The sequence below is a fragment of the Doryrhamphus excisus genome, linkage group LG16, assembly GCF_037039965.1.
Source record: "Doryrhamphus excisus strain RoL-2023G ecotype Guam linkage group LG16, RoL_Dexc_Guam_v1.1, whole genome shotgun sequence".
In the NCBI taxonomy this organism is placed as follows: Eukaryota; Metazoa; Chordata; class Actinopteri; order Syngnathiformes; family Syngnathidae; genus Doryrhamphus; species Doryrhamphus excisus.
The window spans coordinates 7832471-7848392 of record NC_136372.1 but is presented as its reverse complement, the minus strand read 5'-3'; positions in this window follow the sequence as shown (position 1 = coordinate 7848392).

Here is a 15922-nt window from a genome sequence, read left to right as displayed (position 1 = left end):
GTGTCACGTAGAAATACATAGATTTTTAAAAACACATCTCTTCCATTTGGATACAAACAGATGCTAGTGTGTAGGAGGACGTCTTCGCTGAAACTGCAGTGCGGGAGATCATTACTTTCTCCAGGCAAGACTTTAAAACCTGTAATTCATATGTATTCTTTTCAAACTGTCAGTTAGCATGTGCATTTTTTTTTTCAGTTAGATACGCTACATCTGGTTTACACCTCCCACTGTCTACATGCCAGATATATAGGGAACCTAACAACATTTTTGAAACAAAGCATCCATAATAATGGTGTTTTGCTGTAGCATTGCCGTTTCTAAATGGGACTTTGACAGGTTTTTGATGCAAATAGGATGTGGCTGCAGCTGACGTCATTTGTGTGAGAAACATGTCTTTTTGCACAGGTAAAAGACAGATTTTTATGCAATACGCAACTGTACTGTAGTATCATCTGTCTTCTAGAAATGTCATTTCTTTTTGTTTTTTATTTGCATTCCACACCCTGCCGCTTGGCACCTTCAATTTTGTGGCTTCAATCATCACAGTTTTTCAAAAATATAAAATATAGTGACTATAGGGGTGTTATTTCATGTATAGAGGGCTCTAATAAACACATTTAGAGGTTCTAAAAAGGTTATTTCTTACTACAAAAATATAAAATGTATAAATACTTTGTGGAAATTCACTTAAAAATAGCGGTACATGTACTGCACATTCTGTCACACTCCCTCGCTTATTAACCTGTTTGGGTCAGTTAGTGGGTTTTCGGTATTATCTGACTCGATGCTCTGAAATGAAGCAAAAGACTGAACACTCAGAAGATGCTCACAGCAGGTGAATGGTGTTTGCTCCTCATCATATCACTGCACGCCCCTGGGGGGAATATTGTGTGTAAATGTAATAACAGGCCAAGTGTCCATCTCCAACACCACAGATAACGTAACATTACACAGCACAGCCTTTGTTTTCAAACGTGTAGGTAGAAGTAATGCACATAACTGGGTGGATCATACAGATGCACACAGCTCCCTCACATGGTGTGTTTTCAAAAATGTATTAGTTAATACATGGTTGTTTTTCTTTTTGTGGTTGACTATAGCCCATTATTATAAAAAAATGCATATTCAAGCAAACGCTTGGTTTTCTTTCCCTAAATTAATAAAAAATATATTTAGCTTATTATTATTTATCTCACAATACATACACAAGCATTTAAGAATACATTCCTCCCACATTCCAAAAACATGCTAGGTTAATTGGTGACTCCAAATTGTCCATAGGTATGAATGTGAGTGTGAATGGTTGTTTGTCTATATGTGCCCTGTGATTGGCTGGCGACCAGTCCAGGGTGTACCCCGCCTCTCACCCAAAGACAGCACCCCGTGACCCTCGTGAGGAAAAAGCAGTAGAAAATGAATGAATGAATGAATTATTATTGATCTCACAACAGGCACAACAATAACAAAATGCTAACAATAAAAGTTATCATCATCATATTTGTAACACAGCCTACTGTTGTAGCAGACGTCACTTCCTGTTCACACGTCTGGAGGACATTTTTTTGAAACACATTATGTCTTAGATGGCTTATTTTCTCTGATTATATCCTTTATATTGTGTAGTATGAGTGTAAAGGTGACTATAGGGGTGTTATTTCATGTTTAGTGGACTCTAATCATTTTGCTTACAAATGTTTAGGAAGCGGCTGCATGGAAGACAAGTGGTTAGCACGCAGGCCTCACAGCTAGGAGACCCGAGTTCAATTCCCCCCTCGGCCATCTCTGTGTAGAGTTTGCATGTTCTCCCTGTGCATGCGTGGGTTTTCTCCGGGTACTCCGGTTTCCTCCCACATTGCAAAAACATGCTAGGTTAATTGGCGACTCCAAATTGTCCATAGGTATGAATGTGAGTATGAATGGTTGTTTGTCTATATGTGCCCTGTGATTGGCTGGCGACCAGTCTCGCCCGAAGACAGCTGGGATAGGCTCCAGCCTGAATGAATGTTTAGGAAGCAGTTTTTATATGCTTTATATGCTTAACCTTATTATTATTAAGACATGCAGCAGGGAACTTCACTTATCACAGTAAAATCTGGAACCAATTAACTGCGATAAATGAGGGATTACTACAAAGGGAAGCCTTGCGCTGGTTGGAAAATGTATCCTCCAGTACCCTTCTTTAGTTAAAATACACCATCCAGTCCAGCTTCCTGAAAAGAGGGACCACAGCACCAGCTTCCCAATCCAGGTACTGTGACTTCCTGGCAAATTTGAAGAGATGTTAACCAAGTCCCATAGCATCCAGAGCCTTGAGGCTAGGAAAATAAAAACTATCCATTATACAACAATACAAATAATTCATTGTATGTAATAAATCATAAAAACAAATGGTATTGTATTTTTTTATTTATTAATAAACTTGTTAAAATGGATGACTGGAACTTGTTAACAATTATGATACAAAAATAATGATCAGAGGCTCTTTTAGCTGGACTCTTTTGACATTCCAGCTCCAATCTTTCTTTCAACCAGGGATAAACATATTTTACCGAGTGTTGTAACAAATATCTTAGACTCATTTGAATAATTAAAAAATGTCATAGATCACAAATGACATTCTTTGCCCAGAAGACACAAGCGAGTGATGTGCGACTGCCTGGATCTGTTCTAGATGGGTTCTAATTCACTATTCACAGTAGGAGCTCAGCTTTACGGTGCCATTAGCATGATCCTCATAAACGTTGTACATCCTTTGTTAGCTCCACTAAACTTCTGTTCATAATGTGGCCCTGAGGCTTGTTGCCCACGGATCTTCTTTGAATGAATTGTGAGGTGTCATTTTTAGATGCTAAAGCAGCCTAGGGACCTTGACGCTGGGCGTGTAGCGGCCTCTCCTACATAAATTTACACGCACAAACTCATGTACAGCACTAATTGGCGTCTGTTGTCAGTCAGTGTACGTATTTGGGGTAATTATCATACATTTCCATTGTGCTATAGATTCTACCGTATTTTTCCTATATGGTGACAGACAGGAAGCTTAGCATTGTTAAAGACATTAGCAGCCTGTCACACATAGTGTTTTCCATTCTGTAAATGCAAAAGATAAGACATCTGAATTGCTGAATGCTTCATATTCTGCCATAAAATAGCGCGAAACATCAATATTCTGGAAAAATATACCACATAAGTCTAAACAAAATTGAGAGGTTGTACCGCCATTGTGCATGATATCACATAAGTCCCACAATTCCTATAAAAATGTGTACGTATGCAGATGAGTATTTTGGGTTTAGTTATTTTGCCTGTTGCTTTTTTGATAATTAAAGGGGACCTATTTTCTGACGTACAAATCTGGTTAGAATGTTGTATTCTCGTGTTAAACGATTCAGATAATGAGGTTTGCACATTTGGAAGTGAGCCCTGAGAGAAGTTTCGGATGACTCAAAACGCTCAGGTTTCAGAAGGCGTGGTAAAACTGCTCCTTTGTGATGTCACAGAGGGTTGGATCTCCTTATATGGGCATGGCTGTAAGCCAGATAAGCTCTCTGCTTCTGTGTTTACTTTGCTAGCAATGCCTGAAAAGGGAATGCTACAGTTGTTTACAATTCCTAAAGGTGCCACCATTTTTAATTTGTTAACAGCCTTTCACACCGGACTGTTTTGTGAACGTGGGCCACGTTTCTGGACAGTTACTAAAGATTTATTGATGGCAGAATGGATTGATTCAAATGATTTGCTATTGGCGTGAAATGACAAAAACAAGGAAGTCAACCATATCAGGAATAGTGGAACTCCAAACTACCACACATAATATTAATGTTTACCTTATTACATTTACCTGAGCTAGTCTGACTGTTGTGCGTCCTACCTAGTCTTGGAACATGAACTGCTGAAGCCTGATTGAGACATCTTCTAAGACATGGGTATGCTGGAGCCTATCCCAGCCATCTTCAGGCGGGAGGTGGGGTGCACCATTGACTGGTCGCCAGCTGATCACAGGGCACATATAGACAAACAACCATTCACACTCACATTCATACCTATGGACAATTTGGAGTCACCAATTAACCTAGCATGTTTTTGGAATGTGGGAGGAAACTGGAGTACCCGGAGAAAACCCACACATGCATGGGGAGAACATGCAAACCCCACACAGAGATGCCCAACCGGAAAATCAAACCCAGATCTTCCCGATCTCGTGACTGTGTGGCCTATATGCTAACAGCCCCTGAACAGTCCAGTTGCGGTTAATTGAATGCCCCGAGAATGCCTGATTAAATATATGTACTGCCGCTCAAAACATTATCCAGCTATCTTCATCCCCTTATCCGAGATTGGGTCGCAAAAGACGAGAAGCGCAGACTTCCCTTTCACCAGCTGCTTCCTCCAACTCCTCACGGTGAATCCTTAGATCTTCCCAGACCAGTTGAGAGACATAGTCTCTCCAATCTGTGCCGGGTCTTCCCTGAGGCCTCCTAGGTTGCCACACAAAGTTGGTAACTACCCAAAGCTCATGACCATAGGTAACGGTATTGGTGAAGTCGCTCTAAAACTTCTCATTTATAAAAACAAAAGCAAGTTTCTCAAACTCCTAAGTTATTGACCCTGCGTGTCTGTCCACACAGCGAGCTGACGATGTTGTTTGCCAGTCGTAGGATGCATGTCGTTCCTCCTCACTGAAATATGGCTCACAGTGCAGCAAGTTTTCGATACAAATTTACTGCTTCTTATGTGAGCAACCTTGAAAGTCTTCTTCTTTTGGCACAGCTGCTCCGAACGCTGTCTCTACATTCAATCACTGGCAACAGTAACTCACAGGTGTATTCTGGCACTGCACTGCTTACTTTACTAAATCCCAGCTGACTGTGCACATTTGAACATCTTCAACATGATCTCTATGTCATGCATAGGGTGGGTCACATATCCTGAGATGAGCCTACTAACTGGGCTTTTTCATCATTGCAAGATAGCAAGTGACAGCAAAGAAATTTAGTGCTGGTCCAAACAGGTATCATGATATTTATAGGTTATCACATTGTTTGTCTGGTATCAGGCCATGTATCATGCCCCCAAGTGTCAGTATCAGCTCGAGACCGAAGGTGTGATGATATTATTATCACATACTATTTAATCATGAGCTTATTATCACGTACTATTTAATCAAAAGACCATTTTGTTTCCAGAAAATGTTCAGTTTATTACATGTATTATATCTAAACAGTGTAAACACAACAATTGCAAAAATATTTCAACAATAATATTTTATCAACAGTCTTATCTTATCAATGTCTGACAATTAAAGTTCTGATTGGTTGTTTCACTGGCTCGAGTGCACAGCTACGGGGGCTGATACTGGACATGGTTAAACTTTTATCAGTATCACTGCCCTGGGCTTTGACACAGTATCATTTCGGCCTTTTCCCGTATCACTCATGGGCGGTTTCTAGGGTACAGGGCCAATTAATACTGTAGTATGTGATAATTATAGGTTATCACATGGTTTGTCTGGTATCAGGCCAGGTATCGACCTTCGGTCTTCGGTCTCGGGCTGATACTGGCACTTGGGGGCATGATACTGGGCCTGATACCAGACAAACCATGTGATGATCTTATTATCACATACTATTTAATATTTACTATTATACTAATATTTACTATACTATTTACTATTTAACCGCTGACATGTTGACAGAGCACAGACGGCAGCAAAACAAACGCTGTGTGTTCACGATCGTGCGCTGTTCTCTGATTGGTTGTTTCACGGGCACGATACCAGAGCAGCGCGCTCTGAGTGGACAGCTACGGGGGCTGATACTGGACATGGTTAAACTCTATATTTTATCAGTATCACTGCCCTGGGCTTTGACACAGTATCATTCCGGCCTTTTCCCGTATCATTCATGGGCGGTTTCTAGGGTACGGGCCAATTAATACTGTAGTATGTGATAATTATTTATATAGCACTTTGCAGAGAAAGTGGTCAGAGCCTGCTTTACAGGACAGGCCAAGAGTGCAAAATTGTTATCGAGATAAAAGATAATGCAGCAATAAATACAAAATGAAACAGTGTCGGTAGTTCAACAGGACAGGATAAATACCGTTGAGCTTCATTTTAATGGAACCTCTACATTCAAACGATCTTTAGATTAGGGGTCTCAACTGCTTTCAACCTGGGACTCACATTTTACTGTGGTTATTAAGTCGCAAACCACATTTATTGAAGTCCAAACAGTTCCTCTTCCACACACAAACACACACACAGATGCTTATTTCCCCCATCTGTCACTTCCTCTTGTTCTCCCTCCGCAACAAATGCTCACTTTCGTTTGGACCAATCAGTGAATAGAAGACAAAAAACAAAGTGTTCCCTCATCACATCCACCTGCAGTCTCTGTTTGGCGAAAGTAATAAACTACACCAAAGGAGAGACTTATTATTATTGTACACATACAGTACATAGGAAGCTAGTAAACACAGGTTCTATATATAGATACCGAAGGGATTAATGTTAAAAAAAAGGTTTTATAGCCGTAAATCCCTTCCGGATGACAGTCACATGATCTGCAGGAGAGAGCAGGACTTAATCACACCAGCAAGTGTGTGTGTTGTGAGCGAGGGTCGAAGGGAGGGTGGCTTCCTCTCCCGTGTAGGAAACATCGGCTGCTGATGATTGTGTTAGCAGCAGTGGATGAACTAGATAATACACTTAGCACAGCCCCTATGGGGGCGGCTGGTGGTGGTGGTGGGGTCTCTATCATCAGATTAGACTGCACAAAGATAAAAGGATCACATAGCGAGTCACATAACGCTTCCTAACTGGGTGACTTTGGAGTGGGGTGGAGTGGAGGCGGGGATGTCATAAATCCATGATAAAATGATGACTAACTGCGTTTTTAATGTGCGTTATTATTGTGTTCTTGAGATAATCTGAAAATGAGGTGAGTTTTTCAGCCCGACTCTTTCATAACAAGTTTATGTGTGTCTTCTCTGGCTTCTGGTGACAGTGGTGGGAGTGGAGTGTTAAGTGCCGTTTTATCCCCAGATGGACTAATACACGCAGGAATGTGCAAAAATAGCTCAATGCACTTTTCTGAGGCTCCATATTCAAATGAGTTCCTATTGATTTCCTCACACAGATAATCCAACAGGTTCTTAGAAAACGCTGTTTGAATACAGATTATTTTTCACTATTCTACAAGATGCAACTCTCTTCAAAAGTCTTAGTAAGAACACGATGCATTTTGGAATGGTAGCATCAAACAGGGTAGGGAATTTTGGTCAAATCTTGTTATTGTGGGTACAGTAACTCCACGTTTATCACAGTTAATTGGTTTCAGACCTGACTGTGATAAGTGAATTTCCACAAAATATGATTCCTTTGTTATGAATACAATATTTTTGAAGATACAGCATCGAGAACCTGTTTACCTTCTTCTAAATCTAGTTTTTTTTAATGAAGTAACTCACACTCCCATTACCCATACAATAAACTCTCGTTTATCACGGTTAATTGGTTCCAGACCTGACTGTGATAAGTGAATTTTCACAAAATAGGATGACTTCTTTATGAATTGAATATATTGATAGTTACAGCATAGAGAACCTGTTTACCTTCTTCTAAACGTAGATTTGTCATGAAGTAACGCACATTCCCATTACCCATACAATAAACCCTCGTTTATCACAGTTAATTGGTTCCAGACTTGACCGTGATAAGTGAATTTCCACAAAATAGGATTCCTTTTTGTTATGAATTGAATATTTTTGTAGTTACAGCATAGAATATCTGTTTACCTTCTTAAAAAATCTAGTTTTTTCATGACGTAAGGCACATTCCCATTACCCAATAAAATAAACCCTCGTTTATCACAGTTTATTGCTTTCAGATCTGATCGTGATAAGTGAATTTCTGAGAATTAGGAGTTCCTATTTATAAATGGAATATTGTAAAATGAAAAATATGATTTTTAGCACAATTACAGCCCTTAAAATATGAAATAACACCCCTATAGTCACCTTTACACTCGTATCACCCAATATAGTAAACATGTCAATTAAGCTGTCAAAACAACAAATTTATTTCAATTGTATAAAATTTTTTCATTCAAATTTCATTCATTTTAAATTCCAACACCATATACTGTAGGTACCTCCAACTCACACATTTCTCTAGTCCATTTATCCTGGGAAGGACACTTTCTCATTGTCATTACAAGAACGCTAGATTCAGGGACACTCCAAACATCACTTTATGTTTGTGTGTGTGTGTGTGTGTCTGTGTGTGGAAGGTAAGAAACAGGGAGGTAAGAAAAACATGAAGTGGGTATTCTTATCACTCACTCTTAATTCGGATGTACAACTTGCTACATTTAAGTATGCTGGAAAATACATGTTCATAATAACGTGGTTTAAAGTGGGATTCAAATGTTCTGAATGGTGGTTAATCATAATTATCTCAAAAACTGATTAATTGAATTACAAATTTTAATCATTTAACCGCCCTAATAATAATATTGACTCATACATGTCAGCATGGGGCTGCACAGTGGTCGAGTTTGTCTATATGTGCCCTGTGATTGGCTGGCGACCAGTCCAGGGTGTACCCCGCCTTTCACTTGAAGACAGCTAGGATAGGCTCCAGCATGCCTGTGATCCTTGTGATGATAAGCGGTAGAAAATGAACTGGTTTACTACCAGTACGTCCTGTGGTGGCTATTGCTTCATCACTGTAACATTGTAAAATATTTAGTTTGGTATGAGTATTATTTTCTGGTAAGTCATCAAACATTGGTGTCATGCTACGCACAAATGCAATGACAGAAACTCCTGTATTTCACAATTTAACTCGACCCATCGATCTAGTATATATGTGGTTCAAATTTGGTAGAAGTTGGATCGAATCAGCCATAAATACCAATCTTAGAATATCTTTGGAAATCTGTAAAATCAAGTCTCTACTCAGTCATTCTGATAAAGCATGGCTTGAACCTTAATTTGATACCTCGGTTACTTCTTAACCCCAAATATTAAAGAAGTTGGAACAGATTTTATACTGGAAAATAGTGCCTTTGGTCCCCATTGCTTTAACGTTGAGTCATGACAAAAGCTGTGATCCACCCACGGACCTTGGCAACTACAGACATACTACAAAATATAGAACTTTTCTATGAAAATTTGTTTTAAAAGTCGACAGAGAAGCCATTTAAATTGTTTGAATAATCAAAAAGTCCAGTTAAGAAAGTAAAGTGTCATACTTTTTATGTATATGTCTCACACTGCAGTGTAGCAGCACATAGCGATTTTACACAACCCATATTTTAGTCAGGAAAAACTCCTATACTCCTATATAACTCGTATACATATCGCATACGTCACATAGTACAAATTGCAGAGAAGCGTACACAATTAAAAGCACTACATGAGTACAGAGCTACCATCCACCAGTATGTAAGTATTTTGGTTTTTGCAAAGATTCCCATTCCCACAGTGTCAGCATTTGGACCCAAATATGAGGTGAAGAAAAATGGGAAAAATTGCAGCATGTGAGAATGTTTAATGGTGCCTTCAAGGTCAAACAAAGCGGCACGGATCTAAACAGTTCTTTTTTACAGAGCAGAGGTAGTTTTTTGTAACTGAATTTTCACTGCCCCAAGTGCTAGGTGCCACAAGACCGGTTGCCCCAAGTGTTAGTAGCCCCAAGACCAGGTGCCCGAAGTGGGGCAGAGACCGGGTGCCCTAAGTGGGGCTGAGACCAGGTGCCCCAAGTGCAAGGTGCCCCAAGACCGTGTGCCCCAAGTGGGGCCGAGACATGGTGCCCCAAGTGCTAGTAGCCCCAAGACCGGGTGCCCCGAGTGGGGCAGAGACCGGGTGCCCATGTGCTCGTAGCCCCAAGAATTGGTGTCCCAAGACCGGGAGCTCCAAGTGGGGCTGAGACAGGGTGCCCCAAGTGCTAGTAGCCCCAAGACCAGGTGCCCCAAGTGGGGCCCAGACCGGGTGCCCTAAGTGGGGCTGAGACCAGGTGCCCCAAGTGCAAGGTGCCCCAAGGCCGTGTGCCCCAAGTGCTAGTAGCCCCAAGACTAGGTGCCCCAAGTGGGGCTGAGACTGGGTGCCCCAAGTGCTAGGTGCTCCAAAACTGGGTGCCCCAAGTGGGGCCGAGACATGGTGCCCCAAGTGCTAGTAGCCCCAAGACCGGGTGCCCCGAGTGGGGCAGAGACCGGGTGCCCATGTGCTCGTAGCCCCAAGAATTGGTGCCCCAAGACCGGGAGCTCCAAGTGGGGCTGAGACAGGGTGCCCCAAGTGCTAGTAGCCCCAAGACCAGGTGCCCCAAGTGGGGCCCAGACCGGGTGCCCTAAGTGGGGCTGAGACCAGGTGCCCCGAGTGCAAGGTGCCCCAAGGCCGTGTGCCCCAAGTGCTAGTAGCCCCAAGACTAGGTGCCCCAAGTGGGGCTGAGACTGGGTGCCCCAAGTACTAGGTGCTCCAAAACTGGGTGCCCCCACTGGGGCAGAGACCGTGTGTCCCAAGTGCTAGGTGCCCCAAGACAGGGTGCCCCAAATGCTAGTAGCCCCAAGCATAGGTGCCCCAAATGGGGCCGAGACCGGGTGCTCCAAGTGCTAGTAGCCCCAAGACCGGGTGCCCCGAGTGGGGCAGAGACCGGGTACCCATGTGCTCGTAGCCCCAAGAATTGGTGCCCCAAGTAGGGCTGAGACCAGGTGCCCCAAGTGCTAATACATGTACTGCACTGAAATGACATCAATGGGCATTTACAATGCAATTATGAAACAACAACGTAGAAAACCCCCTTGGGTCCCCCTGCATGGCCCTATCTGCATTCAGCACTGTGTCAAACAGCGTGAGCCGCGAGGTTTGCTTGTTTATTGGCAACCGAGTTCCCCAGTTGAGAGAGCCTCAATGAAGAGGAGTTATGTTCTCAGATTTTTCCAGTATACATATCAAATGTCAAAAAAATTGTGTGCAAAAAACAATTTTTTTTCAGTGTGCATGGATGAAGTGGGGGCCCCATGAATTTCTTGCTTTGAGTCCCCAAGAACCCTTTCCCCGCTACAGTACACAATCTCAAATTGTATCAAAATGTTCTGTTTTTTGAATCGTTTTCACAAGGAAGGAAATGTTGAGTTTCTGAGTATATGGGAGCTTTCAAAAGGATAATTCATAATAATAACAAAAAGAAACACAGTAATTTCGAAGAGGGACAGCATTCATTTACCAGCCACACTTTGATCCTCTGAGAAGTGACATTAGATTGTCATAGACCAGCTGCTCCCTCTCTTGTGTTGAAGAACAATTTTTCTTCCTTTCTCTCAAGAAGCAAACATGTATGCTCTCCCTTCTTCCCTCAGAATGTGTGAATAATTCTAAAAGGATTGTTATCAATAACAAATGTATTTCGGGGATGGTTGCAAACATATTGTTGCTAAAAATGAAACAAGAGGCGAGAGTGTTGTGTCTAATTTAAAACTAGCTGCAAGACAGAACAAAAGACGGGGAACAGAATATACTATTCCTGATGCACAATTTTATACAGGCTGAAGGGGGTTAGTCTCCGAAATCCTAAGAAACTGAAAAAAAAATGGTTTTCCAATGCCTCCGAGTGACTTCTCCATGGGCTTTAATTACAGAGTAAAAGGACTTTCTGGACTCAATTCCTTAACTTGTTTTTCACAGTCGCTCCTTCTTCAGGGCTCCATGGGGACACAATGGCGCTTTCATTTTATCCTCATCTCTCCTCCTGCACCTCCTCCTGCAGATGTGCACATTCAACCAATGATTTCATTTGAGCTCCTCACGCTTTTTGACACAACCCTGGGCAAAGTTTCTGCAAGTTCTCAAGTACGGTGGGAACTGTAAATGCGAGCTGAGTGACAAATAATCATGCGGTGACACTGTCCTGATGTGTTGTAGATGGGAATATATTTTATCATGCTGGCAACAGCTCTGAATATGTTATTTGATTTTGTTTTGTGGAAAAAAATATTATTAATATTACTCCTCGGTGGGAAAAGACGGATTAAGCAGCAAACATTTTGTAACATTGTCTTATTGTTGTATGAGCAACATGTGGTTGCTTTTGTAAATATCACCTACTGTGCATGTGTGGCTGTGTTTGCTGTGATTTACAAGTGTCCCTGAATACAGCGCCAACTCGTGTTCCTTAAGTTAAGTGATGCTCCGAATGCACCATTTTAGAAAAAGCTCGAGCAACTAGCAACTAGCAGTTTGCTAGTTTTGATTCTGCTTGTTGAGTATGAGGCTTCACGGTGGTCGAGTGGTTCGCACGCAGACCTCCCAGCTAGGAGACCAGGGTTTAATTCCACCCTCAGCCATCTCTGTGTGGAGTTTGCATGTTCTCCCCGTGCATGCGTGGGTTTTCTCCGGGTATTCTGGTTTCTTCCCACATTCCAAACACATGCTAGGTTAATTGGCGACTCCAAATTGTCCATAGGTATGAATGTGAGTGTGAATGGTTGTTTGTCTATATGTGCCCTGTGATTGGCTGGCGACCAGTCCAGGGTGTACCCCGCCTCTCGCCCGAAGACAGCCCTTGTGAGGAAAAGAAAATGAAAATGAATGAATGAATGTTGGGTATGAAGTGTCCATTATCTGACTGGGATCTTTCCATGGTGTCCCAACTGTAAAAGAACCACTACCCCCTTCTTAATAGTATCTAAAATACTAGTAATGGCGAGACGAAGCCCCATGAGGTTTTGAACCATTTCAGTCAACTGGTTTGATTTGTTTCTTGAAGCTTCATGTGCACACGAAACCACCTGCTGGCCTTGGATACATCAATTACAGGCGGATGTATCGCCTGTAATTGAATGCTGATCTGTTTTGGCTCTTGGAAATGATTATGTACAACAAAAAATTGTATAACCAAATGATTAATCTACAAAGTGTAAGATAAAATATACAGTATATTTAAAATATTGAATGTTTTCTTGTCCACAAATGTCATGTATCATGTGATATGGTAGCTTCATCATGGTTTTATGTCACCTAGCTGTCATGGGCTCAGGGAAAGTGTAACTAGGAAGATGTCTGCTTGTGTAACTTGGACAGAATATGCAAGATTTAAGTGATTTTTATTCAATAATAATTTTTTCTTCTTGAGGCGATTCCTCTTTTTTGATACAACATCTCCACTATGTTTTAGGGTTGTGTATCTTTGACATCCATGTCAGCAAGGGCCTCATCCTCACTTGTTTTCTTGTGGCTGATAAAAACGTGTGATCTTTCATTTGCAACATAAGTTGTGTTGGTGATACTGTAATATATTAATATTATAATGTACTGCTATTAACCTTACCATGGATGGGTGAAGGTCCAGTTTCATCTTTATGTTCGTGAAAGGCACGTTAATGCCTGAACATGGATGAGGTGTTATTATTGTACCCCGACTCCTTGAAACACAATAAGAACTTCACCTCTCAATAACAATGACAAACAGTGAAAATACAGGTTTTGAAATGCAAACATAACATCTTTTAATAGTGTTGATTTGGCTTACTGATCAAGTCAAAATGTTTCCACACAGGAGAAATGTTTCTCTTTCTAGCTGGCTCCATATCTTCTCTCTCTGAACTCCAAACTAACGTAACCCCTATAGTAACCAAACCCTCCAAACCATCGACAAACACTATCCACACGCTCAACTGACTGACTCTCACCACAAAACCCCACATTTTAATGTTTAAGCCTGAGGGGTTTATATCGCTGAGTGACAGGCAAACATCGCAGCAAATTCTGAACCTTTTCCCGAATCCGTCACGTGGTACAGCTGGGCAGCGAGGCTTCGGACGTCATCAATTCAATTCAATTCATTCAATCCTCCCGCCAATTAATCAAGCCTCGGTACACGCTTCGTGGAAGTGCCCACTCGATTACTCGACACATGCTTTGAAGCCCTGGCACCTCTTGTAACATCACTTTAAAATACAGCGTGCCAGGTTGTCACCACTGCGCCGTGTGGGGATGAAATCTTGAAACACCCTTAATATAAAGTAACCATTCATTCATTTTCTACCGCTTATCCTCACAAGGGTCGCAGGGGTGCTGGAGCCTATCCCAGCTGTCTTGGGGCGAGAGGCATGGTACACCCTGGACTGGTCGCCAGCCAATCACAGGGCACATCTAGACAAACAACCATTCACACTCACATTCATACCTATGGACAATTTGGAGTCGCTAATTAACCTAGCATGTTTTTGGAATGTGGGAGGAAACCGGAGTACCCAGAGAAAACCGACGCATGCACGGGGAGAACATGCAAACTCCACACAGAGAGGGCCGAGGGTGGAATTGAACTCGGGTCTCCTAGCTAACCACTTGTTCGCCGTGCAGCTGGTAAGCATTCAATCTTACTTATTTGTTGATATGATGCACAGAGCAAGGAACAACTTGTTGCTCTGTGTCCTTCCTGCTACAGTATGCTCGCACTGTGAGGCGTTCAGGTGTGCTCATAATTTTAAGTGCTAGGCCCAAAGTGTTTTTTATTTTTATTCACATACCCCCTATGGCAATTGGCATACCCTTGGGGGTATGCGCACCCCACTTGTGGAACCACTGCTGTATACAAATGCAACTTATGTATTGAAAAAAATATTATTGTATTATACTTATCATTATCATCAGTCCGAAAAAGTTTCATGACACAAACCCACACCCACATTTTTCCCCCAGTGAACTTTTTTTTTTTTGCTTGGCGTCCATCCTGTGTCTCACGCTCATCAACAACACTCCTTCATAATCCATTGAATTGAATTGGATTTTATTCACACTTTCCACTCACACAATCCAACCCAAGGACTCTCCTCTCCTTGTGTCATTCTTCTATTTTCTGCAGTGTGCCATGTTATTTGAACTTCTTGTATAATTACTTTATCAATGGTGTGTCAGTACTGGAGTTGTGCTTATGAAAACAATGGCATACCTTATGTAACTGGTAATAGTTTTATATGTTTTGCTTGCTAACAAGCTATATTCAGGCGCATCACGTTTACTCTTGCACAATTCAACATGTCTGAAAAAGAGTAGGAAGAAGCAGAGCTGTAAGTAAAGTACTGTAATCACTCCTTTATCGTGGATTATTGGTTTTAGACCCGACTGTGTATTTCCGTATTCCATCCATCCATTTTCTACCGCTTATCCTCAAGAGGGTCATGAAGGTGCTGGAGCCTATCCCAGCCCTCTTTGGGCGAGAGGCAGGGTAGACCCTGGACTGATATTTCCATATTCCTCATTTTTCCTCTTCATACTATCACTGTATTCTCTTAACATTAAGGGCTCTAATCTAACCCGCCGCAGGCACACCCACGCCTCCATCCCTCCCACCAGTGCAAGTAAGTGGCAAAGAGGCAGGACAAAAGGCACGAGAGGGTTTAACACAGCCGAGTGTATTGTTAACCAATCAAATGAACACCTCTCATTGCCATTAAATGCACAGGGCCCACTGGACTGCACATCAGAGGCCACCATGTGCGTCATGAATATTTTCCGAGTTGGAGCGTAGCTATTAGCAACTCCTGACATCAGTCAGCTTTTCATTTGCACCCCGCTCAAAATAAACACATTTTGGACACTGATAAATTGTTACTTACAGCTTGTGCTTCTGACTCTTCAACATGCATAAGTAACCATGGAAAGGCATCGGACTTCAGCAACAATTTGGCAGATAATCCAGTTTATAGTCCACCTTTGCCCATGCTCACAAAATAATTTTTCTCTTCACCTGGAATCTTTAACTCCAACCACATCTGACTGATGCTTGCCTCTTTAGGCAAGTTCGTTTTCCCTAAGGATAAGGATGTTCCGTGCTAACATCCTTATATGAGATGTTAGAAAAAACTCTATGAAGCCTACCTGGCAATATATTCACTATCTCTCCTCTGGACATGTCCCA